Raw genomic sequence first — 10,880 nt, forward strand, 5'->3', positions numbered from 1 at the left:
TTACTTTTCTTGTTTGAGTCTTGGGTGTGAAGGATTGAGGAATTTCTGTCTCAACCTCCATTCAAGATCTCTTTGATTACCTTTCTGCATAATTGAGTTCAATTCCATTTCCTTCACTACTGCAATCTTTAATTTCTCTGCTGCATAATTGAATTGAATCCCAATTCCTTTACTGCTTCCTCTTTAATTTCTCGTTAATTGCCTTGTGAACTTGGATCTGGGAAGGTCAATTGAGATCTAGACTCTGCTATCTAGTCTCTGGAGCCCTGAGTTCTAATTCTCTTTTCGGTTCTTCTGCTGAACCATTACATTTTCACTTTCTGTTTGAATCTTAGTTACTTTCAATTCATCTTCTGCTTTATTAATTGCTACAATTAAATTTCCCTTGCTTAATTTCTGAATTCCCAGTCCTCAAATCCCTTTTCCATTCAAGCAATTTATATTTCTTGCACTTTAAGTTACTGCAATTTACATTTCTTGCACTTTAAGTTTCAGTCATTTAATTTCTTGTTCTTTAAGATTCAGCTCTTTTACTTTCAGTTCTCTTTAATTTCTACAATTCACCCCTCTCCCTTTACATTTTCTGCTATTTACTTACTGTTGGATACAAAATCACTCAACCAATACTTGATTCGCTTGACTAAATCAACCACCGAACTAAAATTGCTCAATCCTTCAATCCCTGTGGGATCGACCTCACTCCCGTGAGTTTTATTACTTGATGCGACCCGGTACACTTGCCGGTGAGTTTTGTGTTGGATCATTTTCCACACATCAAGTTTTTGACGTCGTTGCCGGGGATTGAAATAGATTGATAATGATTAAGTGAAGTGGAGATCTAGATCAAGCATTTTTTTCTCTTTTCTGTTTCTTTAATTTTTACTAACACACTAACTGTTTGAAAATTTGCCTCTATCAACTCACTAACTGTTTGAGAGTTTGTCTCAACTAACTGCACTCAATTCTCAAGAGTGCTGCTGTTTGTTCCTCCTGATTGTTTGCGTGCCACAGGAAAGTAGAGAAGTCAGAGGAAAGACTATCATCGGAAAAGAAGTCTCTATAGATGAAGAATAGCATGACATGAAGCCACCACTCATTACACTAATCAAGAACAATTGTTCCTATGACGGAAATCCATTGGAGGATCCTCAACAGAACATATCCACTTTTCTGAGGACTTGTGGTGCTGTCAAAAATGATGGTCTAGATCATGACACTTATAAGATCTTGTTATTCCCTTTCTCATTAAGGGGTGAAGCTGCACAATGGTTTGAAACTTTTCCCCAAGGAAGTATCACTAGTTGGGACGATTTGGTCACCAAATTTCTGGCCAAATTCTCCTCATCCCGACAGATCATCAAGCTGAAAGAGGGGGAATATCCATTCACACAAGGAGAAGAAGAACCACTCTTCAAGGCATGGGAAAGATACAAGAAAGCAACTGATAAAGTGGGTTTTCGAGCTTTCTATGAAGGATTAACCCCAGAAACAAGAAAAGCAGTGGACTACTTCTCAGATGGCCTACTCAAAGCAACAACAACTGCCCAAGGAATTGCAAATTTCAATGACAAAGGAGTCAACAACCAACACTCATTTGAGAAACCACAGAATGCAATTTCAGAAAAAGAAGTGATGAATCTTGAAGGAGTGAATGCATTCATGAACCTGAACAAACAAATGCACCATCAAACGAAGCAACACATGGAGCTGAGAGATAGAAAAGTTGATTGCCTGCAGTCTGCTGCAGTGAATGCCCAATTTCCACCATGGAGGCCCCATTCTTATCTGAGAATTGGGGGAGTCTCAACATCAAGAACAAGGAAGTTTCAACCAGGGCAAATTCATGACCACAAACAACCAACATCACTCACCCACTAATACCAATCAAAGCCAATACTCACAAAACAGACACTTCCAGACTCATTCCAACTGGAGAAGGATCGAGTACCAAAATCACGAACCAAGGGACTTCAATTATAACAACCCCAACCTCACAAACCAACAAAAACACCATTATAGTAACAACAACCACTACATGCCACCACAACACCCACCCTTCCAACCTTTAACATCCCACAACCGACCAATCTCACAAGACTCTCAGAGGATCACTAACTTGGAGATCTTAATAGAGAAAATGATGAAACACCAAGAGGAGATAACAAAGAACCAAGAGATTTCAATCAGAAGAATTGAGGGGCAGATAGCTCAACTGGCGAAGCACTTTGCAGAAATGGGTGAGAAGAGGGCAAATACTCTCCCCAGAGCCACTGAAGACAAACCAACTAACAACGAAGATGCTGCAAAGAAGGAAGGATGGAAAAGGATCATAGAGGAAAGTAAGAAAACCTTGGACAAAGAAAGTACCAGCCAAGAAAAACACAACAAGGAATTCTTACAAGGAGAGACAGAGGATAGAATTAAAGAAAAGCAGAAAATCCCCACTGGAAAATTTTCACTAGGGGATAGAGTAATGATAAACATTCAAACCATGAAGGTGTCCCCACAGCTATCTGATCACTACATGTGACTAAGATCCTTCCACAGGAATTCATAAAGGTCATCAAAGAGGAAACCGGAAGGAAGTTCACCGTGAAGAAAGACAAGCTAAGGCACTGTGATTTTCAATCTTCATGATCAGCAGAATGGAGGATGTCAAGCTAGTGACAATAAAGAAGCGCTTGTTGGGAGGCAACCCAACCTGAGATAGTTTTCTTTTCATAGCTTTTTCAATAAAAATGTTGAATAATTGGTATGCATTGCAAGGAGCTAAGTTTGGTGTTGCACACCAAAACAATTTAAGGGAGAATAAAAGATTCTAAGTTTGGTGTTCCACCAAAAATCTCATTTAAAAGCACATTCTCACCTCTTGCATAATGCTAGATCCAAGCAATCAAACAAATTATCCAACTATTTAACTGCCTTCTAGTTTTAATTCCATAACCTTTAGCAAGGACACAAGGTTTCACATATGGTTAAGTTGATGCATGAAAACTAGTGGCAAGGGACTAAGTTTGGTGTTCATACACCAAAGTAAGTTCAAAAAGCCATAATCATTTTTAGACTAACCAATTGCACAAAGGCTTGAGAAGCAAGCAACCTTTGAGAACTATGCAGGACAATAGCCAGCCATTGAAGATATTATGCATCTTAACTCAAAGAGGACACAACAGAAGGAAGAATCAAAGGGCTGCAACTTCAAAGGTTGTATCTAAACTTAACCCTTGCTGCTGTGAAGTGTTTTGAATCTGGGAACCATTATATGTCCTGTTAAAGTGTTTATCTAGTTGCAAGTGAGATTGTTTGATAAGAATGCTGATCTGCATGATGCTTGTCATTCATCACCTAGCTAAATTTTGTTTTGTTTCCCATATGCTTGAATAAAAGAGAATTGTTTGAATTAGAAAGTAAATATCCAATGTTGCATAAGTTAGAATGGAAGTTAATGGTGGTGTATGTGTTTGATTAAATGTATAACTCATGAAATAATTGCTGCATAGTGTCATTTTCATTGAAGTGTGAGCTAGCTTGCTGTTATAAAGGTTCTTTTCAGTAAAGAAAAAGCCCTTGAGAACAAAAATAAAACAGAAAGAAAAGGAAGAAGAAAAAGCCAATGTGGCAAGAAAAAAACAAAGAATAAAGGCTGGACACCAATAGCTTGGACCCTAGGACACATGCCTGTGGTGTTCTTGTACTAGGATATGCTTGGACAAGTAAATTCTGAGGGGTATTTCAAAACCCGGTCATTTAGATCAACTGATTTGGGATGGCCAATTGAAAGTCCACAATAAAGAGCAACCTAGATACAGAACATTTAGTTATCCAAAAAGATGCTGGGCATCAATGATCCTAGGAGAAAATAGTGAGCCATGTGTCTGTGGTGGAAAGATGTTGAGTAAAAATAAAGCCAAAGGCTACTACTGCAACATTTGACACCAAGCCTTCAAAGAATAATAAGCTTGTTAAGCAAAATGAGAAAAGAAAAGTTAGCAAGGGAGCAAGTAAAGAGTAAATCTTATAACAGCAAGTTTAGTAAGCCTTTGAGGAAAAATGTATATTATATAACAGAAAACAATAACTTGAGTTATCATTGTCTGCATAAAAACTCCATGAATCACGTTCTGCTATATGTCTAATAAGGATATGTTTGCTCTTCTTGTTCATTTCATTTTCTCTTAGTTTTGATGCTTGCTTGGGGACAAGCAAGAATTAAGTTTGGTGTTGTGATGACAAGTCATCATATACCCATTTTTCAAGCTAATTTCACTTGTTTTACTAGTCTTTATACACTTTCTTGCATCTTAAGTAAGTAATTTGGAATGAAAATGCATAACTTCTTTAAATCAAACAACCACCATTAAATTGATGCTAAATCATGAGGTTTGAGCAAGAATTAATTGATTTTTAATGAATTATAAACCTTATGAGTTTAGAGATACTTTGATTGGTTGTTTTGGTTTCTTGTAGGTGAAGAAAGGAAGAAAAGAAGAAAAACGTGGCTTAAGAAGTGTGGCCAAGAAATGAGAAATGTGGTGCAACATAGAAGGAGGAGGCAAACGCTGCCCTCCACAAGAGCACACTGCCCTCCAGGAGAGCAGCATATTGAACCAAGCCTTGATAAGCATCACTGCCCTGCCCACAACAAGGGCGGAGCATAATTTGATGCCAAGGACCAAAGGAAGCAAAAACTCTGCCCTGCCCTCCTCAAGGGCAATATCGGGCTTCACCCAAGAATAATTCAAAGGAAATTGCTTCCTCGTGTCTCCTATGGGTTTCGAACCCAAGGACAAGGAGGGAAGGAGTAGCGCTCAAACAAAAGGAAAACAAGCAAAAATTGGCTTGCTTTCAAACTCCAAGAATCGAACACGGCACCATGAGGAAGCAAGGAACTAGGCGTGACTTTGGTGCCAAGAAAACCAAGGAAAAAGGAGCAGCATATGCCTCCACTGAGTTTCGAAAGAGGGACTTCACCATTGGCACATTGCCCTGCCATCCGCAAGGGCAGGGCAGCAACTCTTGGTGCATGGCACAAAAATTGGCGCGGCCAGCATGCACAATTGACGCACACCAAGGGAGTCTTGCACGGGCAGCACTTGGCGCACCATGGCAACTCTGCCCTGCCCTCCACAAGGGCAGGGCAGCATCCTGACGCATCACTCGCACCAAGCACGCACGCAATGAAGCCGCATGCACCAATTCCTGCTCTGCCCTCCACAAGGGCAGGGCAGCCTCCTGGAAGCCACTTTCTCTTGGGCTGAAAATTGGATTAAAAATCTAATTTAATTCATTTCTTCACCAAATCAAAAGCCCATCCAAATTCCAAAATCCAAGAATAGAAAGTGTATAAATAGGAGATAGTTTGATGTAATTGGGGACCTTCTTTTTGATTTTTGAATTTTTCACATCTTCAGACTTGATTTTGAGAGCTTGGAACTGAGATTTTAGAGAATTGGGAAGGAGAATTGATCTCTCTTCTTCCTCGTTCTTGCTTGAGCACTTTTTACTTTTCTTGTTTGAGTCTTGGGTGTGAAGGATTAAGGAATTTCTGTCTCAATCTCCATTCAAGATCTCTTTGATTACCTTTCTGCATAATTGAGTTCAATTCCATTTCCTTCACTGCTGCAATCTTTAATTTCTCTGCTGCATAATTGAATTGAATCCCAATTCCTTTACTGCTTCCTCTTTAATTTCTCGTTAATTGCCTTGTGAAAGTGGATCTGGGAAGGGCAATTGAGATCTAGACTCTGCTATCTAGTCTCTGGAGCCCTGAGTTCTAATTCTCTTTTCAGTTCTTCTGCTGAACCATTACATTTTCACTTTCTGTTTGAATCTTAGTTACTTTCAATTCATCTTCTTCTTTATTAATTGCTGGAATTAAATTCACCTCGCTTAATTTCTGAATTCCCAGTCCTCAAATCCCTTTTCCATTCAAGCAATATATATTTCTTGCACTTTAAGTTACTGCAATTTACATTTCTTGCACTTTAAGTTTCAGTCATTTAATTTCTTGTTCTTTAAGATTCATCTCTTTTACTTTCAGTTCTCTTTAATTTCTGCAATTCACCCCTCTCCCTTTACATTTTCTGCTATTTACTTACTGTTGGATACAAAATCACTCAACCAATACTTGATTCGCTTGACTAAATCAACCACCGAACTAAAATTGCTCAATCCTTCAATCCCTGTGGGATCGACCTCACTCCCATGAGTTTTATTACTTGATGCAACCCAGTACACTTGCCGGTGAGTTTTGTGTTGGATTGTTTTCCACACATCAACTCTCAACATTTATCAAGATCATTGATGAGCGGATAATTTGTACGCGTTTTGGCATTGTTTTTAGTATGTTTTTAGTATGATCTAGTTAGTTTTTAGTATATTTTTATTAGTTTTTAGTTAAAATTCACTTTTCTGGACTTTACTATGAGTTTGTGTGTTTTTCTGTGATTTCAGGTATTTTCTGGCTGAAATTGAGGGACCTGAGCAAAAATCTGATTCAGAGACCAAAAAGGACTGCAGATGCTGTTGGATTCTGACCTCCCTGCACTCGAAGTGGATTTTCTGGAGCTACAGAAGCCCAATTGGCGCGCTCTCAATGGCGTTGGAAAGTAGACATCCTGGGCTTTCCAGAAATATATGATAGTCCATACTTTGCCCAAGATTTGATGGTCCAAACCGGCGTTCAAAGTCACCCTCAGAATTCCCAGCGTTAAACGCCGGAACTGGCACCAAAATGGGAGTTAAACGCCCAAACTGGCATAAAAGCTGGCGTTTAACTCCAAGAAGAGTCTCTACACGAAAATGCTTCAATGCTCAGCCCAAGCACACACCAAGTGGGCCCGGAAGTGGATTTTTATGTCATTTACTCATCTCTGTACACCCTAGGCTACTAGTTTTCTATAAGTAGGACCTTTTACTATTGTATTAGGGATCTTTCAATCTTTGGATCTTTTGATCATGTTTTGATGATTGAACCCTCATTGGGAGGCTGGCCATTCGGCCATGCCTAGACCTTGTTCTTATGTATTTTCAACGGTGGAGTTTCTACACACCATAGATTAAGGTGTGGAGCTCTGCTGTACCTCGAGTATTAATGCAATTACTATTGTTCTTCTATTCAATTCCGCTTGTTCTTGTTCTAAGATATCACTTGTTCTTCAACTTGATGAATGTGATGATCCGTGACACTCATCATTATTCTCACCTATGAACGTGTGACTGACAACCACCTCCGTTCTACCTTCGATTGGGTGAATATCTCTTGGATTCCTGATACACGATGCATGGTTGATCGCCTGACAACCGAGCGCTCGCCTGACAACCGAGCCAGCCATTCCGTGAGATCAGAGTCTTCGTGGTATAGGCTAGAACTGATGGCGGCATTCAAGAGAATCCGGAAGGTCTAACCTTGTCTGTGGTATTCTGAGTAGGATTCAATGATTGAATGACTGTGACGTGCTTCAAACTCCTGAAGGCGGGGCGTTAGTGACAGACGCAAAAGAATCACTGGATTCTATTCCAGCCTGATCGAGAACCGACAGATGGATAGCTGTGCCGTGACAGGGTGCGTTGAACATTTCCACTGAGAGGATGGGAGGTAGCCACTGACAACGGTGAAACCCTTGCTTATGCTTGCCATGGAAAGGAGTAAGAAGGATTGGATGAAGACAGTAGGAAAGCAGAGAGACGGAAGGGACAAGCATCTTCATACGCTTATCTGAAATTCCTACCAATGAATTACATAAGTATCTCTATCTTTATCTTTATAGTTTTATTGCGTATATCACCATACCCATTTGAGTTTGCCTGACTGAGATTTACAAGGTGACCATAGTTGCTTCATACCAACAATCTCTGTGGGATCGACCCTTACTCGCGTAAGGTTTATTACTTGGACGACCCAGTACACTTGCTGGTTAGTTGTGCGAAATTGTGTTTATGCCATGGTATTGAACACCAAGTTTTTGGTTTCATCACCGAAGATTATTTGAGTTGTAAAAAGTATTGATCACAATTTCGCGCTATCAAGTTTTTGGCGCCGTTGCCGGGGATTGTTGAGTATGGACAACTGAAGGTTCATCTTGTTGCTTAGATTAGGTATTTTTTCTTCAGAATTCTTGAAGATGAATTCTAGAGTTTCATGATGATCTGTTGAAGTCTGGCTGGCTGTGAAGCCATGTCTAATCTCATTGGACCGAGGTTTCAACTTATCATCACAAGAGCTTGTTGATTTCTATCAATCTTGCTATTGGAGCAATGATCTGCTAAGGCTTGGCTGGCCATTGGCCATGTCTAGTGTTTTGGACCGAAGCTTTCTTTGAAAGCTTGGTTGGCTGCGAAGCCATGTCTAATTCATGGACCGGAGTCTTAGACTAAACATTGCATGATTCCTGGAATTCTCATTAAGAATTTTGATACCTTTTTTTCCACTTTATTTTCGAAAAAAGCACAAAAAAAAATTTACAAAATCATAAAATCCAAAAATATTTTTGAGTCTAGTGTTTCATTTTAAGTTTGGTGTCAATTGCATACATTCATTCATGTGTCTTAAGGATCTTCAAGTAATTCTTGATGATTTCTTACTCTGATCTTTGAATTCTTTTGACTTGAGTGTTTATGTGTCTCATATGCATTCTCATTAGTGTCAGCAGTATACAAACTGCTAAGTTTGGTGTCTTGCATGCATTGTTATTTGATTTTAGTTGCATTTTGATTATTCTTCATTATTAAAAATCCAAAAATATTTTTAATTTGTGTCTTTTCAAGTCAATAATACAGAGAATTGAAGATTCAGAACATACTGCAGAGGAATTATACAGAAAAAGCTGGGCGTTCAAAACGCCCAGTGAAGAAGGACAGACTGGCGTTTAAACGCCAGCCAGGGTACCTGGTTGGGCGTTTAACGCCCAAAAAGGTAGTGTTTTGGGCGTTAAACGCCAGAATGTGCACCATTCTGGGCGTTTAACGCCAGGATGGCACAAGAGGGAAGATTTTATTTTCAAAATCAAATTTTTTCAAGTTTTCAAAGCTTTTCAAAATCAAATCTTTTTCAAATCAAATCTTTTCAATCAAATCTTTTTCAAAATCAATTTCTTTCCTTTTTCAAAGATACTTGCTATCAATTAATGATTTGATTCAACATTTCAAGTATGTTGCCTTATCTGTTGAGAAAGGTTTAATGTTTGAATCATATCTTTTCTTGTTAGGCAAGTTATTAATTTTCAAAATCACATCTTTTTAAAATGTTTTTCAAATCATATCTTCTCAATCACATCTTTTTAAAACCAATCATATCTTCTTAACCACATCTTTTTCAAAATAGTTTTCAATCATATCTTTTTAATTTCTAATTTCAAAATCTTTTTCAAAAATCACTTTACTTCTTTCCTACTCTTATTTTCGAAAATCAATTAGTGTTTTTTAAAATGTTTTCAAAATTTCTTACTTAATTTTCGAAAATTACTTCTCTTCTTCTCACATCCTTCTATTTATGGACTAACACTATTCCTTGATGCAAAATTCGAACTCCATCTTCTTTGACAAGTTCGAATTTTCTACTTCTGCCTTCTATTTTTCTTTTCCTCTGACACCTCAAGGAATCTCTATATTGTGACATAGAGGATTCCATATTTTCTTGTTTTCTTCTCTTTCTTATGAGCAGGAGCAAAGACAAAAGCATTCTTGTTGAGGCTGATCCTGAACCTGAAAGGACCTTGAAGCGAAAGCTAAGAGAAGCTAAGGCACAACTCTCTGTAGAGGACCTAACCGAATTCTTCAAAGAAGAAGAACTCATGGCAGCCGAAAACAACAATGCCAACAATGCAAGGAAGGTGCTGGGTGACTTTACTGCACCTACTCCCGACTTCTATGGGAGAAGCATTTCTATCCCTGCCATTGGAGCAAACAACTTTGAGCTTAAGCCTCAATTAGTTTCTCTAATGCAACAGAATTGCAAGTTCCATGGACTTCCATTGGAAGATCCTCATCAGTTATTAGCTGAATTCTTGCAAATCTGTGACACTGTCAAGACTAATGGGGTTGACCCTGAGGTCTACAGACTTATGCTATTCCCTTTTGCTGTAAGAGAAAGAGCTAGGACATGGTTGGACTCACAACCTAAAGAAAGCCTGGACTCTTGGGAAAAGCTAGTCAATGCCTTCTTGGCAAAGTTCTTTCCACCTCAAAAATTAAGTAAGCTTAGAGTGGAAGTCCAAACCTTCAGACAGAAGGAAGGAGAATCCCTCTATGAAGCTTGGGAAAGATACAAACAATTAATCAGAAAGTGTCCATCTGATATGCTTTCTGAATGGAGCATCATAGGTATTTTCTATGATGGTCTGTCTGAACTATCCAAAATGTCTTTGGATAGCTCTGCTGGAGGATCTCTTCATCTGAAGAAGACGCCTACAGAAGCTCAAGAGCTGATTGAAATGGTTGCAAATAACCAATTCATGTACACTTCTGAAAGGAATCCTGTGAACAATGGGACTAGTCAGAAGAAAGGAGTTCTTGAGATTGACACTCTGAATGCCATATTGGCTCAGAATAAAATATTGACTCAGCAAGTCAATTTGATTTCTCAAAGTCTGTATGGGATGCAAAATGCACCAAGCAGTACTAAGGAAGCTTCATCTGAGGAAGAAGCTTATGATCCTGAGAACCCTTCAATGGAAGAGGTGAATTACATGGGAGAACCTATGGAAACACTACAATCCTTCATGGAGAAATCATCCAAATTTTTCATGGAAGGATCAACAGAGACCTCAACAAGGTTTCAACAATAGTAATGGTGGAAGAAACAGGTTTAGCAATGGCAAGCCTTTTCCATCATCTTCTCAGCAACAGACAGAGAGTTCTAAGCAGAATAACTCTGACTTAGC

General features: G+C 38.9%; 1 non-coding gene across 1 annotated transcript; it reads right to left on the bottom strand.

Moving 5' to 3' along the window:
- Positions 1-10,193: 10,193 nt before the first annotated feature.
- On the bottom strand, positions 10,194-10,301 carry LOC112763026 (small nucleolar RNA R71). The gene has a single exon (XR_003182804.1). It is a non-coding gene; the product is annotated as a small nucleolar RNA R71 (small nucleolar RNA).
- Positions 10,302-10,880: the final 579 nt, after the last annotated feature.

Source organism: Arachis hypogaea, chromosome 2 (assembly GCF_003086295.3).
Source record: "Arachis hypogaea cultivar Tifrunner chromosome 2, arahy.Tifrunner.gnm2.J5K5, whole genome shotgun sequence".
Classification (NCBI taxonomy): domain Eukaryota; kingdom Viridiplantae; phylum Streptophyta; class Magnoliopsida; order Fabales; family Fabaceae; genus Arachis; species Arachis hypogaea.